At 35.3% G+C, this 20,844-nt stretch overlaps 1 protein-coding gene across 2 annotated transcripts in view; it reads right to left on the bottom strand.

Annotated features, from left to right (window-relative positions):
- Positions 1 to 20,844, bottom strand: part of LOC132160860 (metabotropic glutamate receptor 4-like) — a 184,899-nt gene that overhangs the window by 142,444 nt on the left and 21,611 nt on the right. The window lies entirely within an intron of this gene.

Raw genomic sequence — 20,844 nt, 5'->3', positions numbered from 1 at the left:
GTCACCGCGAGATATTTAAGTTCTCAGAATGAATTGTTATTTGGGTAACCTCAAGGTCATTAATTACTTGAAACGAGATTTAATTTGTATGACACTGATCTCAATGTGAGGACAAGTTATTTCCTACAACTTTGACAGTCACTGTTATCATTACTCTCTTAATTGCTGCCTAATTGGGTAAAAATTTACATACTGGAATATTCCATTAGGCTTCTGTGTTTTCAGTATGCATGTGCATGTATTTGAGCTGCTGGTTCTTTTGAACAGAAATGTTGATTTAATGGTGAGTGACAAATACAGCAAACTGATCTAGCCATATTTGTAATGCCTACACATTATCGTTATCATGCAACATCATGATTCACGGCTTGACTTGTTTTCACCTCCTCCAGCATGCTGAAGATATATTTTCTCTGCCAATTCATATGTATCTATTATTTTGAGTTATACATACCATTAAAATCTCCCATTATATTGCTTTTTATGTACAGTACTGCATATTTTTAAATGATCACTAAATCCTGTGCATTTCTTTAAATGTGGATGCAGTTTAAGCAATTATTTTCAAGCCTTGATCTCAGCAAATCTTTTTTGCACAATTTGGTTCACCTCACTTATTTACAAGCTGACAGAAAAATCTCAGAAATTCTCTTTTATGCCTTTGTAAATCTAACTGACCTGCTCTCATTCTATCTAGTTTTTTTTCCTTATCTCATCCTCTCTTCCCACCTCTTCCCCTATTAGTACACTATACGCTGGCTCCACACTTCTCCTCCTGTGCACAAGCACTTCAAAGAATTACAACAGGGCCTCTGAAGCGACTCTGAAATGCTTTTTCAATGTTGGCAAATGTGCTTTGATATTAAAGAGTGAACTGGGGAATCCTTCCTCTGGAGAAAAAAAAAAGTTAGTGTGAGAGAGCACGGTAAGGCTTGAAGCACATGTTCCATTCTCCCACGCTCACAGTTAAGGGAAAAACTGCCAAACACATGAGAGATGGAACACAGCCTAGATTCAAAGGTGTTTGTCTTGAATGATTTGCTGTTAGGTGTTGTTAACAGTGTTGGGGAGTAACTAACTAAAAGTAGCAATGTTCCCATTTTTCATTATTGTAGCTTTTTCCAGAATTGCAGCACTCTTCCTAAAAAAGAGGAAGAAAAAAAATTAAATAAAAATAAAAATAAAAAATAAAAGAATAAATGTTATTTAATGTTTTTTTTTTATTTATTTTTTTCAAATTGTATACACAATTTTTGTTTAGTTTGGCTGTAACTTGAATTAAGTAGCTACAGCACCAAGTTACTTCCCCAACACTGGTTAATAAACTCCCTTAGATTTTCAAGGCAAAGCCAAGCTTGTTAGATGGCTGTTGACCCATATGAAGCTGTCAGCAAGATCTGCGATCATTGCTGTGATTTGCAGGGAGTGTCAGCCCTACCACAGAAGTTAATTTAATTTATTAGTTAAAGTTAATTGACACTGCATGGCTGTCTGAGAATGTAATGGAGATATAATAAGCGCTGTGAGTTTCCATCAGCAATAGGCTTGGAACCTATAGTGGATAGCAGCAATTTAAAAAAAATAATTCTCTATTTGAGGTAATTTTCAGTTATTTCAGATCTGGAATGCTAGAAACATTTTGGTGTATTCAGTAGAATATTCAGAATAATTGAATTGTTGGAACTTGATTTGAAGTTCACATCTAGCTCTTGCCTGTAAAGATGCCATTAATTTAGTAGAATTAACACAACCTTTACACAAATCACTTAAGAAAAAATCCACACCAGGTCTTTTGCAGGGATCAATTATATTTGAAAACTACACTTACAAAAAGTAGCATGGTAATATATCACGATGTGAGTAGAAAAAAACTTTGTTTTTAATGCTATGGGACCATATAATTTTTTTTAAATATATGGACCATGTAAATACCAAATTTATATAGATATGGTAATAGAAATTGCACACATCTAATCAGTACTTTAAATTACATCTTTATGTCATTCTGAAAGATCTGCACATTGATTGTCCCAAAATCCCTCCAGCAATGGACTGTAGTGCACACATGTAGCTTGATTGCTAACCAAAGGCACATTAGAGCCGGTAAGTAAGCAATCATTAAATTCCTTGAGGAAAAGTGGAAATGGTTGGAGTAGACATTTTGTTAGCCTATAAAGCAGAAATATCTTTAATGTACACACTTTAGCTTTATTTGACTTTTATAGGATGGGAAGATTGTCAAAACAACATCCACATACTGGCACAAGTAAGCACACAAGGCACTGCAAAATCCTACAAATGAGACAACAACCAGGTGCATACATTGTTGCACACTAGATAATGTTTTAATTTGCTCCTTTTCTCAAAACACAGAGCAGATTCAATGCTAATGTGGATGAAAACAAAAGAATCACAATTACAAAAAAAAACTAAAAACCCAATATAGCACCTTAGTGCTCCTTAGCAGTTTAAAGAGATTTGTACTGGAAATTCGTAACTGCCAATAATATTTAGCCATTCTAAGTACACTTATTAAAAGCCTAAAGCACTCTGCTTCTTAATAATAATCCAATCCCAAACAATGCAAGCACACATAGTATGCATACTGTAGAATACCAACCTTTAGTCTGCAGGCTGCCCAAGTGAGCCTCCACATAGCAACAGGCTAATAAATCTTCGCTGGTGCAGTGTGGCGCACAGAAATTGTATTGTTCCTCTTATCCTATCTGATATCATACTCAAGTTTGTGCTCAAGGAAATATTAGATATGGCAATTATAAATAGTTCTAATGAGATCATTATCTGTTTCTCATAATGCTTAACATATTTGGAGCCTTATATCAGACTCCACCTCCAAAACTCTTAATGCTAAGCCACTGCTGTTGTGAAAAGACAATTACTTATCGTGCACTGCAAAATTAGAAGCACAAATTGCAGTCTCACTGGGAATCTTTTTACGGCATTCATATTCGGGGAAAGTTACATGCAAAAAAAACCTGCAGAATCTGGATCACACCGCGCCCACACGTGCCATTCACGGCGGCTTTCTTTTTTAAAGCACCTCCTTGTCTGGGCTTCTTTAAGCATTTTGGGCTGACACCATTCAGTCAGTTAGAGCTGTAATTGATCTTAAAGGAATAATCTCTTTCCCATCTCTTCTAGACAGGAGAGATGTGGGCCACAATGGGAGGAGGTGCCATGGAAGAGCTCTTATTCTGGGAACAGATCCTTTGTAAGAAGACTGAAGGTGACATGGGGGGTTCAATGCACACCCTTTGGAGTGGAGAAGTAATTTGGACCTGATCATTCACTGCAAATTCAGTTTAATCAATGTAGAGTGAATCAGGCAGGCTAAGGTCAGACCTATTTTCCAATTCAAAGCTCAACCAAGGCTTCAGTTTGAGTCTCGGAATAGATAAGGGGCTTACACAAATAAAGTGTTTGTGATTAGTAGAGAGGAGACGATGGAGACATTGAAACACACTGTGAAGAGACTGATGTGAAAATGAAAACCTATGCAGTCCCACTTTATATTAAGTGGCCTTAAATACTATGGACTAACATCAAAAAATAAGTACAATGTACCTGTTGTGTTCATGTTGTATTGTAAAACACTGGCTGCTATCAAGGTGGGATATACGGTCAGGGTGGAATGGGTAGGTTTAAGGATGGGTTAAGGTGCAAGGGATGGGGCAACAGTCTAATTATAAATGTAATTATATAAACTAATTACAGATGTAATTACATGCAGGTATTTTTTAAAATATAAGTACAATGTAAAAAGCATGTATGTACACAATAAGTGCATTGTACCAAATAACTGATTTAACTGTAAGTACATAGTAGTTAAGGCCACTTAATATAAAGTGGGACCAAACATTCCTTTTTATTCTGAGATGTACCTTCAATACTTACTAAAGCCAGTCATTAATTGAGTTTGATTTCTCAGAAAAATTGGCAAGGTTAGACTGGAAAGGTTACAGAAAGGTGGTATCCATTTATGGTTTGGCATTATTTTGTTAATAGCAGGGTGAATTTCATGATGTCAAGTGTGTCAAGGTCATATTTGTGACCCTGGACCACAAAATTAGTCTTAAGCTGCTGTGGTATATTTGTAGCATAGCCAAAAATAAACTGTATGTGTCAAAATTATAGATTTTTCTTTTATGCCAAAATTTATTAGGACATGTAAAGAACATGTTACATCAAGATATTTTGTACATTTCCTACTGTAAATATATTCAAACTTAATTTTTGATTAGTAAAATGCATTGAACTTCATTTGGACAATTTTAAAGACGATTTTATATATAAATATTGTCCGATCCTAACAAACCATACAGCAATGGAAAGCTTATTTATTCATCTTTCAGATGATGTATACATCTCAATTTCCAAAAATATTATCCTTATGACTGATTTTGTGGTGCAGGGTCACATTTTATTCCAAAACCAACAGAGCATCTTAAATTATATTTTATATAAAAATGGATCTGAAGTCTATTTTTAGGAACATTAGGAATTTTCCAATTATTTATTTATTACTACAGTTAAGCATGTCCTCTTCAAATTCTTAATTACATTTATTACAGAACAATAACAAAACAGTAACTGTTCTTTAAAAAAAAAAAAATATATATATATATATATATATATATATATATATATATATATATATATATATTTGTTTGTTTTTTCTGCATAATGCTATGGGACCATATACTTTTTTTAAATATATGGACCATGTAAATACCAAATTTATATAGATATGGTAATAGAAATTGCACTCATCTAATCAGTACTTTAAATTACATCTTTATGTCATTCTGAAAGATCTGCACATTGATTGTCCCAAAATCCCTCCAGCAATGGACTGTAGTGCACACATGTAGCTTGATTGCTAACCAAAGGCACATTAGAGCCGGTAAGTAAGCAATCATTAAATTCCTTGAGGAAAAGTGGAAATGGTTGGAGTAGACATTTTGTTAGCCTATAAAGCAGATATATCTTTAATGTACACACTTTAGCTTTATTTGACTTTTATAGGATGGGAAGATACTGGCACAAGTAAGCACACAAGGCACTGCAAAATCCTACAAATGAGACAACAACCAGGTGCATACATTGCTGCACACTAGATAATGTTTTAATTTGCTCCTTTTCTCAAAAGACAGAGCAGATTCAATGCTAATGTGGACGAAAACAAAATGTTTTTTCTGGATTCTGAGGTTCAGAAGAAAAGCATAAAATCTTTTATAAAAGAATGGAAGGGTATATTTTTGTATACTTGAGTACTAAATGCAAATGAATGTTCATGAATATGTTGGTCCTAAATTATTTCTTATTTCCTTCTGGTATAATGCATGGACCAGAAATGTCAATGTTAATGTTGTGTGTGTGTGTGTGTGTGTGTGTGTGTGTGTGTGTGTGTGTGTGTGTGTGTGTGTGTGTGTGTGTGTGTGTGTATGTTTGTTTTGTTTTTCATTGTTTAAAAAATATCAGACTGAAAACAGAACATGTTGAAATGACATTCAAACATTATCATGTCAGTGCAGAATTTATTGATATTAGTTGAGCTGTTTACTCATTGTGGCTGGGACCTAAATAATTCAATCAGGGAATTTGGAGCCTCATAATCCAATGTATTTTAAACATCAGTTCCCTGTATCTAAAAATCACCTGGTTGACTCAAGGCCTAAAGAGACTCAGTCAAATTGAAACACCAATGAGATAAACACAACATGACAAATCACAAAGCTTTGTCAACTTTTCCATCACATCAGTGGAATAACAAAGCATATTATCACATCCAGATAACTGTACAGCCTACATCTGAAATTAGCTTTGGGATCAAGAGAGCACGTCAGGAAATATTGTTCGTTTAAGAGTTCCCTAAGGCTCCCATGCTGATTTAGGCAAATATCACATAAAGTTTTTGGCCCAGGCATTAAAATGTTGCCACGATAAGCATTTTGTTGACTCGCTGACCTTAAGGGCTGTTATTGTTGTCTCGTGATTGGCTGACAGTTCTTTGAGCCATGCAGATTTCTTTGTGCACTCTTCCTACAATACAGTGGACACACAACTGCACACTGTACGAAGATAAGAAGCCGAGGCACTTAATATTTTACTAGCTGGCTGCTAGTGAGTACCATGGGGCTTGCACCCGGCCAAAAGACAAAGATAGAACTTGAATGTGGGATGTCACAGTCTGGAAAAAGCTTCAAGACTGCATAGCAAGCAACTAATCAGAACACACACACACACACAACTGCTGGGTCAGAAACAAACTCTACAGTACGTATGCTACCGCTGAACAGAAATGCTTGGCAAACACACTGCAAGTGCGCTCCCCTGGTGAACATACTTCACATGCGTACTTGTGTTCATTATTGTGACATTTTAAGCCTGATCTATAGTTTTGTACTGTATTTTATTTATTTATTTTTACATTTACACCGAGTCATAAGTACAGCTTATATTCTTAATGCAATTGCTCAATAAGGTTCCCTTGAAACCAAAAATGGACGAAATTTGATTCGGTCAAGTATTAAATATGATCAAATGTACAGTATTAGTGTATTTTAAGCCTGATCTATAATCCTGTGTTATTTTTTTTTTTTTGTATTCATATATAAATACAGTCATAAAGACATTTTATCTTTAACTGAAATAGTCAACAAGATTGTCTTTAAACCAGCCTGTTTCAGTATATGGTATAAATTGAATAAAATATTACATATTGTCTTTTTATTTATTGTTGTATTTGAAGCCAGATCCGTAATTTTGTACCCTATTTTAATTTCATATTGTTATATAAATTTGTGTTTACTGTAGGCAGTTCATCTTTAACTAAACTGCTCAAAAAGATTCACTTCAAACCAGCCCATTTCAGAAATATGGACTGCATGTTTAAAATATTAAACATTCAAATAAAGTCTATACATTTGTCTTATATTTCAATTATATTTTCATATATAATTTGCATCATTAATCATATAGAGAGTTTATCTTTAACTAAATTGCTCAGCAAGACTCTCTTGAAAAATTTTATATTTTCAAATTTATTGCTGCATTGTTAAGACTGACCAATAATGTTGTTCCATTTTTTTTAACCCATGTTTTTACAGAGAGTCATGTAGATAGTTTATTGTAAACTAAATTGCTCAACAATATCCTCTTCAAACCAAACCTATTCAGAAAGATGGACCAAATTTTATATTTTATCATAGTTTCACAAATCAATTTAATTTTACCTTACCTTTTAATGTTAAATAAAATATATTAAAATTTTTGTATAATGTATTTTTTGTTTTCCAGTTGACAGAAACAGGTCTGTATGAGAAAGAGAACAAACTGACTGTAGTCAATGTGCACTAATGCTCATTGCTCCCCTTGAGGGGATACAACATTCTCAATAGGACTTGCACCGAGTGTGTTTCTAGCCACGCAAGTGCCATCAGATTCATTGAAATTTTGAACTGTGAGATCAAAAACATGAAGACAGTAAGACATTTCATAAGAAAAGAAGAGCACTACTATGCTCTAATTGAATATTCTGATCTTTTTTTCCTCCTGAAAGATGGAAAACGGTCAATCCACAAAATTAAACCTGTAAATATCTTCCAGAGCACATTTGGACTGGAGCGAATAACCAGATATCTTACAGCGGCAAAATGTCACAGACAGCTGTGGGACCTCCACACGGTACAAACACACACAGCAATATCACCACATGTTTGCTGAGGCCAGTCATGGGCGAGAATAAACAGATATCTAAAGGTTGGGTGTGAGATCCTATAGGGAACGGGATAAATGTCATTTTCACATTTCCTTAACCTTTGCACTGATAACAACACCTGCCTGGGTTAGAATTGTCATGTAAACGCTGACTTGCATGCTAGGGCATAATATCCATGCACTGCATGTGACTTTATGTGTTCCAACTGTATCGTCTAAAGCACTCTGACAGCACATCCTAGCTATGAAATAGTTTTTTCCTCTGACTAACAACAAACAAAAAAAAGAGGACATACTGTGGTAAGATCGTCAAGTAGTTCTAAGGCCTGTTTGTTGATTATTGATAAATTGAAGTATACTCCACAAAAATTCTGTACATTTACTCAGGCTAAACTGTTCAGTGCAATGGCTCCATTCATTTTTATAAAAAATAATTTTATCCATATTCTACACTGAAAAAAAAAATACAAATCAGTAATTTTATTCTAAATCAGTGTTTTCCGACATAATACAAGTTTGTCAGGCCGCAGTAAATATATAAGCTGCTATAGAGATATTGGTAATGCGTAACAATAAGGACTCACTGGCTACGTTTACATGCACACTTTTTGGTTCATTCGGACTGAATTTATCACGATTGATGAATTTGATTGTAGTGTTTACATGAACGCTAAATAAGGTGATCCAGTTGATGTGCGCATTTATATGTCACAAGCTTCAAATCGGAATAGATTTTTTTAGACATGCGCACACTGCTGAAATAGTAAAAGTGAAAGTGACATAGATAATTGAGTTTCTCACTGTTTACACATAACATACGTTTTTACGTTATTTCTGCGTCATACGTCATTACGTTATTTCTGCACCATTGCACATGCACAGTCCTTTCAGTTTCGTGGTTCAGTCCGATCGAGTGTTTACATGCACGCTCAATCGTATTAGAAGAGGAATAAACCACCCCTTCAATCTGATCGAAATTTCATTTGGATCGAGCTTCATTAATTCGGATCGAGCAGACATTAATTAACATGAACCAACAATAACAATACATAGAAGCATTTATTAATCTTAGTTAATGTCAATTTTTACTAATGCATAATAAAAATTTAAATAAAAGTTGTACCTGTTAACATTAGTTAATGCACTAACATGAACATTAATATTTTTATTAACTAACTAGAATTTAAAAGTTTAATATATGCTGTAAAAATGTACTGCTCATTTAATGTTAGTTAATGCCTTTTAATGTCAACAAATGAGACACATCCTGTAATGTGTATCAAGTATGATGCCAAAGAAACAGAAACCAAGTAAACGAAAAATCCTATCATAAACGAAATAGGACAAAAAACGAAAATGAATGAAATCTCTTTCATTAAAATAGCTTTGAATTCCTTGTTGCTTCGTTATATCAGCCTGGTTAAGAAAATGGTGTGGCTATTTTGGACTTTAGTTAATTGCTTACAAATTCCAATTGGTCTTCTATCTTACACATTTTTGTATGCTGAATTGTTATTGGTCTTCCATTTTCAGCATCAACCACAGAGAGACCTTTTACACTGTAGCAGAAAGTATGGTGCTTTAACACACAGAATCAAATTGTAAAACTTTAAACCTACTTTAAACTTCAACACTTTTCCTTTTGCTTCCTTGAAAGCAGTGGAATTATATTCAGGAAGTGCAAATCTAGTTGTCTTTGATTTATTATAGCAAACACTCTTTTAACATCCCTTAAGATTTAGCCATTAAAAGAGAACTACAAAATGCTTTCAAGCTGAATATCAAATGAGGACAATTTTGCCGTGACAGAGGCAAGGAATTACATTCAAAGCACATGTAGCACTCTCGTTATAAAGTATAACCCCCACGTTAATATTTCCGATCAGCCATGCAGCCCATTTCTTTCCTGGTGTTTTCAGATGCAGCAGAACATGCAACACTGAGTCACACTTCGGCGGCACTAAAAGAGGGAAACCACCAACCGTCTATTTAAACTTCAAAAGGAAGCCGTGTCGGCTCTCTGATCCCAACACATTGGCACAACATTTGGAAAAAAACTAGCAAATGAGGACAAGAAACAACATCAAGCAGATGTGTTTTTCTGACATGCTCATATCTCTCTTTCTCTCTTCCACACTCACTCTCGAACTGTTCTGCAGGGGAAAAGAGGAGGAGCTCTGTCATTCTCATTGCAGAGGAGCCATGCACAGCAGGAAAGTAGTAAAGGGAGGGAGAGAGGAAGAGACCTCCAGACACACAAACTAATTTACTCCGCAGCTGCCTCTTCGATCGCAGGTATGCTGCAGTGAGAACAATACAAAGGTCTAAGATAGAGGTGTTCAACTACTGGAAACAGACTGCATGGACCACAAAATCAAACACTGAAGTTATATGAAAAGTACATGGTCACACTTTATCTAAAGGTCCAGTTTCCACTAAGGGGTGGATGGGTTAAGAAAAATAGGTTTCCCTTTGAAAAAAAAGTTATTTTCTTCTAAGTTCTTTTTTAATCAAACAATATATATTTTCTGCAGTGTGATCAGAAGGTAAAGTACAAGTAACTTTCTTATTCTAGTGGTTAGAAGCTGAGCCTTAAATACTTAAAAAGTAATGGAGATTGGTAGGAAGTTTAAAGTGTTGCTAAAACAACTCATTTTAAGAGAACATATTGCTCTATTTTGTTACCTTCGATTTATTATTTAAAATGTCTTATACTTGGTACTAAAAAGGTCTGCAGAAACCCCATCTATGACTATCTAATTCACAAAACCATTACTATTTAGCAATTGATGCACCAGTTAGCTTTTATGAATGAGAAACGTATCAATAAATCACACATTTATCTTTGTCCGCTACTCACACAAAGTTATTGCATGCCTATTGCATGATTCTCCAGTATGTCCTGAAACAATCGTGTTACCATAAAAGATGAATTTGCATCAAAATACAGTAGAGTTTTGTTTTGCAGAAATTTCTCACTGTTATGCTTTGTTACCCTATGTACAATTATATGGCTAGTCATGTTTTAGAATTAGCATTTTTGCATTCTGCAACAAATTTTTGGGTCACAGCCCACCCGTTAAGACATCACAGTAGAAGTCATGTACACTTCAAAATGCACACTTTCCACTACAGTTTTGAATTCATTTTGGATTTGTCATTTTCCTCAATATTTACACTGAAGTGCACCAATGTATCTCTCTGAGAGCCTCTCGACAAGCCGCATACTCATTACATAATCCAATCTCCAGTTCAGTTTAGTTGAGGCTAATTTTATTTTGATGACACAATTATATGATTACCATTAACATCCCAAAAAGCAATGAATTGTGGATCTTTCTGAATCATTTTATTTAAACGAGACTTATTAAATAAATAGACAAAGTACACTCATTATGTATTACAAACTAATATCTTCAGCTGACAAAACAGTCATTTACCAGTTGATCTAGGAACTAATTATATTGCATTTGCTATTTTATTGTTTTCTGGTGGACGGTTCCTTAAACAAAGCTGCAATATTTTCACTACAGGGTAATCAAAGCAGACTACTGTGCCCATCAGAGCATATTGACTCATCTGTCAAAAGTCTTAGAGGTCTGCCATGCAGAACAATGCCCTCGCATCAATAATGCAGAATGCAGGCTGCAGAATCTATGTTGATGAACGTGATAAGACTCATCAATTATGCAGTGGTTCTGACTGGTGCATTTTTTCGCTCTGTCTTTTTCTAAGTGGCGGTATCCAATCTGTGTACTGGGTACAAAGTGTTTCAGTTTAATTGTCAATTTCTTGTCTCATGCCAAGATGAGAAAACAATTCCAAATGCTTGGTGGTCAACATTGCTGCATTTCTGCACGCACCTGCAGCAGCTGTTGCACTCAAGGTACGAGCGACATGGATGTTTCAAAGCCAGCATTTCCGATAATCACGCCTTTACACATAGTCTGCACCTGATAAAACATCCTGGCTTTTTCCGTTAAGAATTAGCTGTGAGCCTACAGAAAAGTTTTGTGCCTTTGAATGTCAATACGAATCCAGAAAGATAAGGACAGCATTGTTATTTTCTGAAGGCATTTGTTGTTGCACTTCCAACAGTACGAATTGTGCCTTTAAGATGTGCAAATTACTGTGAGTCTCTGCATCAGAATAAAGAGAGGAATGCTCTCATTAAAGCAAAAGGCAACTAATGAAGGAATGATGCAAAGAGCGAATCATCAAAGGTAATATAGGATGGGTCTAATGAGAGCAAAAGAGCAAAGCAAGGTGAATATTTTACCAGAACAGTCTAATTAAATGCCCAAGTGATCACCCTAAAATTAATTAACCTAATTATGTAACAACTAGTGGAGAGTTGTTGTTTTGTTGTTGTTGTTTTTTTCAATGGAGGAACAAATCCCTTGAGGCCATTTGTGAACAATGTGAATGTCCAGCCATCAGAATAGTACATGCATTCAATAACATTTCAATCAGTGGGACTTCCAAAGATCACAATCACATTTTTTTTTATTAAATGTCTACACATTAAAGGTAAAATAATAAAAAATAACATGTTTCTTGATCTTTAGAAATATAAATTACATTTAACATATGACTGCCCACACAATAACAGTTTTGTTTTGTTTACAAAAAGGACAGGGCACCACCACTAATATTAGATCTGGCATCAAAAACACAATCGGTATGAGTCAGTAATGTTATTTATTTCACCCACATCACTCATCCTAAAATATAGGCAAGAGCCTGATTAATTCTAAAAGGTCATGTACAATTAAGAAAAGATAAAAAAAAATTATATATAAAATTGTCAGAAATTACTCAAATGTCTTAAATCTCATTCAGTCAAATATGCATATTAAAATGTGGTACATTGTGATTGATACATAATTATACGAGATTCTAAAATCCAGAGATGGGGATGAATATGGTGATGTAAAATAAAATTATAATTTAAAAAAATGAAATTCTATCAAATTTTACTTGAATGTTGCTTAAATCTCTTTCAGTCAAATATGCATACAATTTGGTGCATTGTGGTTGGTTACAAGATGTAACTGAGAATGTTAAAAGTCAGAGATGGGGTGGAATATGATCATGCAAAACCAAAATTATAATTTCAAAAATAAAAATGGTTATAATTTATTTAAATGTTGCCCTAATCTCAGTCAATAAAACATGCATAGATTACATTTTGTGCATTTGGGTTACTAGACTTGTGAGAATAATTGCTGTCATGTACAGAATTTGAACACAAAATATGTTTGAGGGTTATTACGGAATAATTACTTTCAACCTTTTCCTCAAATTTTATGGACTACTAATGTGGTGTTTTTTGTTCATTTTTGGAGCTAGATTCTGCATTAGTTTTTTGCAAAAAATGAAAGAAAGAAAATAATGCACATTAAGAATGGCAATAAGGTGTATAAACAATGACAGATTTTCATTTTGGGTGAACTGTTTCTTTAAATATGTTTTGAGTGCAAAACACAATGACAACATCAGAGGTGCAGAAAAACAATATAAATATCTCCCTTTTATCACTTAGCATATCACCCTTTTAAATGCATGAGTAGCTGATGAGTTATAATGAAAGTAAAGTGTACTAAATACAAAGATGGCTAACTCTCTTGTTGGGGACAATTCTTCTGTGAATGAAGGGAATGTGATATTATGCATGATCTGTCTCTCTGCAGCTGTTTGATTTCCCCTGGCTCTGAACTCAGTAAAACACTGGTGCAATTTGTCAACTGAAAATACAGCCTGAAAGACATCTACACCAGTGAGAGACTCCAAGTCACTCCGCCGCCTTGCTGAGATTCTCCCGAGGAGCTGGGCGAAATGAATGCAACACTTATGAAAATAGAACTCTCAACTGGGCTACATGTCAGACAGTGAGCTGGTTTATTTTGGGGGAGATGGAGCCATTCAGTTCATCCTAGAAAGCTCCCAAGACATACTGACGAGGCCAGCGACAAACTACCTCAGGCCCTGTATGCTAATTAGGCCCTCTCGCGAAAAAGAAGCGCTCTCTTCACACGCCTAACTTTTATTTTAGTGCAGCACTTCAAAACCCCAGATACTGAGAGAATCAATTAAGACAGTGCAGTACAGACGACATGAGATGAAACGGGAGGAGAGCCCTGACCCAGTTTCAGGTACTCCAGTGCAGAGATGAGCATCTTTACAGGCCTGAGGGAAAATAAAAGGGTGCGAATGTGAGACGAGTTAGAAGCCAGCAGGTCCAGGGGAGGCAGCTCTCCTCAGTAGGTCCTTTTTATTATTTTTACCAGTCACCAACCTTCCTGACTCCTCGACCTGTCTATGGAGTGCCAATTTACTCACCTCAGAAATGGAAGTCACCTGGGTGTCCAGCAGCACGCTATAATATAAATGAAAGACTTGATCTGCTTGCATTAGTCGTGTAGGTTCTTTAAGTGCCATGAGAGCGGCTGGCTCTTCATGAAAATGGTGACTCTCAACCTGTTATTTGGAATAAACTCTACTCAATGTTTATTCAGTGTTGGGGAAGCCACTCGGGAAGGTGGCTTGCCGAGCTACAAGATACACTTCAAGTAGGTTTCAAGATACCCATTCAAAAAAAAGTAGTAAGCAGCACTAAAAGCTACAATTTAAGCGGACAACATGTATCTTCGAATTAGATTTTTGGCACAAAAACAATGTTTTTTTTTTGTTTTGTTTTTTGTATATAAATGAATTAGGTTAATAGGTAAATATACATAGATATATACAGTACAGTAAATACATAAACCTATATAGCTATAGGGTAGTTAAAAAAAATGAATGCATTCTATTTTTAAATGTGAGTCAAAATCATAAAACTGAACAAAAGCACATGAATATTTATCAAAATATAATTTGTAAAGCATCTTTTTTGAATCATTCATTTACTGTACATGGACTTTCCAAACAAATGATTCATTTGAATGAATAAACAATTAATAATGAACTAATTGTCTTGAAGGAATGAGATTCTTCAATAATGTTTGAAAAAAAAAAGTGTAATGCATGGACTGATTTGTGAATCATGACTTTACATGAACTGTCCAAAAAAAAAAAATTAATATGAATGAATTTGTTCAATAATTCATAATGAGCTAATGCACTATTCATAAAGGCAGATGCAATTTTTTGTTCTCTGTTCACTGGTAGTAATGTTGCATGTGTGAAAAATGTGACATTTTAAAAAGCTATGTCACATTTCTACAACTCATTGGAAAAACTAGCTAGTTACTAGAAAATCTACACTATTTTGAACTATTTTCAAACTTCTAAAAAGTTAATAGCGTTGCTACAGAAAAGAGCATACAGAAACCCAGAGCTGAATTTTCCAAAGACAGGTCACGAACCATAATTCTAGCCGATTAGACTATTTTAAGTGGCTTAGCATGAAACGCATCTGCTAAATGGCAAGTGAGTGATTTGCATGACAATATCTTGATCTTGAGTAATAGAGCTCAGCTAAAAGACATAATGCCAACAGATTTAATAATGATGCTTCTCGCAAACACAATCTCGACTGGTTAGTTCCGTCCAAACGAAGGGCAAGCATGGTCATCCATTTTCTGAATGTATGGATATAGATGACATTCAGACAGGCCTTTCAGAACATATGATCCAAAACATTAATCCCTGCCATTCACTGGAATACCAAGTAACACAGGAATATTTTACAGCTAACTCCCCATGCATTGCTGAAAAGTCCTCGCAGTGCCTTACCATATTAAGATGAAGTGGCTTTATGTGATTGAAAGCTGTTGGTTAATGAGCCTGTGAGAGGATGGGGCGATCACAACAGTGTATCTATGCTGCTGGTTTCTCGATAATGGCATCGACACCAGCGGCTCTGGTAATGATCCAGGACAAGGTGAATGAAAGAAAGTCTCGCTTAGCCACTCAGAGTCCAGCCGAATCAGAATGACTCAGATGTTTGTCTTGAAATATATAAAGATTTATTTCATTTTCATCATTCGATTCAATATGCAACCCAGACGCCATCATTGTGAATGGAAAAAGAAAAAAACACAAGTGCAGTACTGAGAATAAAAGTGTTTGAAGTTATTGGAACTGGTGGGTTGTAAATATAAAATGTCAAAGGTCAGTGTCACCTTGGATAGAGTGTTGTGCGGTATTCAGAACTTAATTTGAATTGAGATATAGTAAACATGATGCAGAATTGTAGGTGAAATATGAACGTTATAGGAACATTAAATAAAAAAGAAAACAGAGAAAAGCTACTTTCATGTTAGAACTATTTGTTTATCATAGAATCTTGAACATGAAAATGTACCATGGATTTGCAGAAAAATAAAATGAGAAGGCAAACCTGTTTTCAACATAATAATAAAAAAATTTCCTTGAGCAAAGAAATTGTAACCAATTTTGAAAGGAAAGGATGCGACACTAAAGACTAAAGAGAAATGGCTGCAGAAAATTCAGCTTTAACAAATCAAATTTTTTAAAGGTAAAAAGTTGTTTTAAATGTAAATAATAACTGTTTTTACTGTATTCATGATAAAAATAAATGCAACTTTGGAAAGCATAAGATAATTCTTTCAAAAAAAATTAAACCTCACAGATCCAAACATTTGAACGATAGATTGATAGATTTTTTTTTATTATTATTATTATTAAAATTCAGTCAATTATGCCTATCATTGGCCAATTTTATTCAAATCTTGAAGACAGAGTCGTATGGCATGACCAACCTGATCTCACGGCAATTCCACCATATTTTACCAGGTGGCTTATTCGTAAGAATTCGTACCACCACACTTATACAAATTCATAAGATTTTTACCAAATCATACGTATTTTATGAGTTGCACAATTCATATGAATTTGTACGAATGACCTACACCTAACCCCGCCCCTAAACCTAACCGTCACGAGTGAGGTCATACACATTCGTACGAATAAGCCACCTCGTAAAATACGTATGAACTGGTCGTGAGATAGCGTTGGCATGACTTGTTCATTAAGTATGTTCACAAACAAGATGTCAAATAAAATACCAAAACATTGACTTGTTCAGTAAAGGACTGTATTTGTTCACTAAGCTCATCCACTCCAAAGTGATATGCTGCTTTCCAACTTGTCATATAAAGCTGCAATGATTATTAGACAAATCAGTGGCACACTTTACATATGAGGCAGTTTAGAAGCCAGTACACTAAATGAGAGTGACTCATTAAAAAAAATTAATCGTTTCCAACCCAAACAGCACTACTATACATAATTAAATTGTTAATTATGAGTTTATTTACAATTATTAGCTGTTAGTCAATGTTTTGGGACCTTCATCTGTATCCTGGCTGGTGCTTCCGAATATAGAAGCAGCTGTCATCTGTCATTTGCACCGTCACAGCTGTGGAGACTATATATAGATGAGCTTACACTGCTTGTCAGGTTTACAGATCGTATCACACTCATCAAAGCACCTACAGACTTTGTGTCTTTATTGCAAACAGTGAGCAAAGTGACGTTCCAAACAGGAGGACAAATCTGGCAGCACTATCAGCGCACTAATCTTAACAGCTGAAATAAAACTGGCTCGATCACTGCAGAACTTCACAGCATGTTGACGCAAACAAAAAAGGGATTGTGTAGAGGTCAACCATGTTTCATCCAATCTTTCACCCAAGGTTGCTTAGAAAATACGGCCTACAACAGAGAGGGACAAAAAAAAGGCTTTCACTGTTGTAGCAGGTCTGATTGCCTCAATCAACGTGCTTCCACAACCCAATCAGCATCCCACTCGAGTCCCCGTCCAAAATCTTTGTTCTTATCCTCTTAACGAACCTTTCCATTTGCTAGGTCGGACCTTGATTTAGTCCCTTCATCCACATAAAACAACTCATCGTGTAAAACCTTTGATGTGGAACCATTTTAGTATCTAGATATCGCTCTGTGCGCAGCTTAGCGACTCCAACCGTAACCTGCCCTCTGCCACAAACCTTTACCTTGCGTGTCTTTCATTATTTCCCCTCTCAGATGGTACAATTTTCTACTTAATCAGCCGCTAATTAAAATATGACTCCAGAGTCCCTTATGGGGATTGTTTCTCTGGAAAAACCCCTCAAGGAACCGTATAACATGTCTAATGAATGACTAATCAAGGGACTAAATTGTCAGATAAACCCGTTTGGTCTAGTTTAATGTCTGGAGTGTCGCCTCTGTGGAAATGGCCTCATGTGAAGAGGAATTGACAGTGCTCTCATTTTTATCAGCAGCTAAACCCTCTTACAAGCTCTGAATAATAAGCGTGCCAATGCAAAATCGTGGGTTTTCGCTGCAAACGATCTTTGTTTTCTTGACGAGTGCTTTGTTTTCTTGTGTTTCTGAAGCGACACTGTTTAGCTAATTTCCCTGTTCATTTTTCTCTCTCGGTCCTGATGCTGAAAGATACCGTATTCAGGTTGCGCATTCTTTTTTGTGTTCACTGTAAACGTTTGGTCCTTACGGTCTATTGGATGCATAATTCATTTTATGTTCGTTGCGCCACTATATGGGTCTTATATTTCAGTGAAATGAGGGGATATATATCAGGGTGATGGATCACAATGCTAGACTCAGGTCTCTGGTTGTCATGGAGATGGGTATGAATGGTAGACAAGTCAGCGTTTCATGGCGGCTTGTCAGAAATGGTGCACAAAACAGGATTATGCTCTCTCATCCACAAACATTTACAATGAATATGATGTATGTGCTCGTGGCCTCTGATGCGAGCGATTTTTCTGTCTGATGTCATTTGAACAATGGGTGTGGGGGGAAAAAAGGCAGATGCGATATGTACTTTTGTAGAAAGTGAAATTCCCGACAAACATATGCAATATTCATTGATTTTCTTTGATGTTGTTTTTCTGTTCCCAACATGTGGACTCAAAGTGTGGAGAAAAATTAATAAATAAGAGAGAGCGTGTTGCCTCGGTTTAGAGATATGTCAGGGATTTATCAACATTTAATGTGTCAACTGTCCACAGGAATACATCGATTTTTCTATCAGATATGATAGATATCCAAAGTCTTCATACCGTATCAATCTATTGCATTAGGGAGTGGTGAGAGAGAGAAAATGAGTGCCTTCTAAATGCGAGATTCTCAGAAATCTTATTTGCACAAGCTCCCTGGAGAGAGAAAATAAGGTCTATCACTCATAGATCTTTTAGGACACAGGTACAAATTATCTAAATTATTTTTATTTGAAGAGCAGCTGATGAAGACACTATGACTCATTTAACATAATCTAAGCTATATTCAAATCAGATGGATGCAAGATAGAACACATCTGAAAAAAATTTTCATTTGAAATGAGCATTTATAGGCATTACCAGGAAGGCTGGAGAAAGCCTGCCATGTGGTGTCATTTAATTACATATCAAGTCTAATTATAAACAATGCTACTTACACTTGCTATTTTGGGAATATTCAATTGCATTTATTTTCAGAAGTTAGTCTACATGTAAACCAACTACTACTAGCTATGCAAGACAAAAAGTGTTTCAAGTATCATTTCCATCACAGAATGTTATTAAACACATTCTGATATATGATGAAAACGACATTTAGTCCATATGTTTTTATTTTTTCATAAAATGTTTTAAGTGTCAAAATTGCTCATAGAAATAGCGCGTGTTAGAACGTACGTGGTTGAGTTTTATGTGGAGCCATGCATGTTATGTGAACTGACAGTGCAAATCCTTCCATGAACACTGTATGAAAACATGCATACAGATGCTGTCAAATGCAGCAGCCCAAAACTGAAAATGCAGACAATACTGATTAAGCTAAATACAATTTCAGTGAAAAAGTATTTTGTCTAAAACAAGAAATGGGTATGAGGATTTTAAAGTTATCATAAAACATGTATTACATATTATATTATGTATGAACATGAGCAGAATGTACTCTATAGAGATGACAGGATTTAAAGAAGGAAAAAAAAGGCTTTGAAACACTTTGAAGTGCATACATTATATAAAAATACATGAAGGTTTTCACTTGTGTGTTTAGAATAATGAGAGCAAAATCAAGGAACAATGTGAATCTAAAACAAGAAAACGATTTAGAAAAGTAGAACAAGCAAATCAATACTAGAATGAAAAGTTTGAGCCGTTTCCTAAAGTTTGCACAGAAGACATTTGCTGTATAGACAGTGGTGGTCCATATACAGTGTCAATGTAAAAATAAAAGTGTAATGTTTTTTTTCTTTATGCAATGGATGTATTATGTTGTACAAGTTAGAAGTAATTGAAGTGATCATTTGTAATCAATTTTTAATCTGTTTGTTTTTTAAAGCAAGATTAGAGTGGCCTTATCACTGATTAAATGACGATGGATGGATGGATATCTTTTAACATTTCAGCTGTTTTTAAAACCAGAATTACACTACCATTTAAAAGTTTAGATTGTATATATGTAATATATAATAATGTGAGGAACTGAAAGTTGAAACTGAATTAATGAATATGATTAAGCCGGACCTACAATATGATGAACAAGCACCATGTTTCACTGATTCACCACAAAGTTGCCATCTACTGTGAAACAGCTGATCCTTTAAATGTCACACACAAAGAGATTGTTTTCATCAAAATAATAATTTTGGCAATGGTGAAACCAGTCAACAGTTTCTACAGCTAAGCCTTTGGCAGCACCACATTGCCAAGGGTTTATTCCATACAAATTCATACATCAGGCCTTTCGAAACGTGTTCCAAGAATTGAACAGGGCTTACACAATATAAATAAGGGAATAGGACAAAGGAAAATTCTCCCCTGCAAGAGCCTGTGTGTCAAAGAATTCTGCCAGGCTTTTCAGTTGCTGTTTTTAATCTTCCCGACTCCCCAGCACTTCATTCAGAGAACCACCCCTGAGGAAGCCATGAGTCCAGATGAAGAGTGAGAGGTGTAACTCGGAACATCATCACCTTGTCAGGGGAAATGTGACTGAGATGGCAAAGGCTTTTTTGTGGGTGGTCAGGGCACACTGGAGCTGACCGATGCTCCTCTTACTGAGCTAGTCAAATAAAAGGGATAGTTTTCTCATAAATGAAAATTCTGTCATTTACTCATCTTCATATGGAGC

Source organism: Carassius carassius, chromosome 17 (assembly GCF_963082965.1).
Source record: "Carassius carassius chromosome 17, fCarCar2.1, whole genome shotgun sequence".
In the NCBI taxonomy this organism is placed as follows: Eukaryota; Metazoa; Chordata; class Actinopteri; order Cypriniformes; family Cyprinidae; genus Carassius; species Carassius carassius.
Note: the sequence above shows the minus strand (reverse complement) of the source record. Positions and strands in the feature narration are given on the sequence as shown.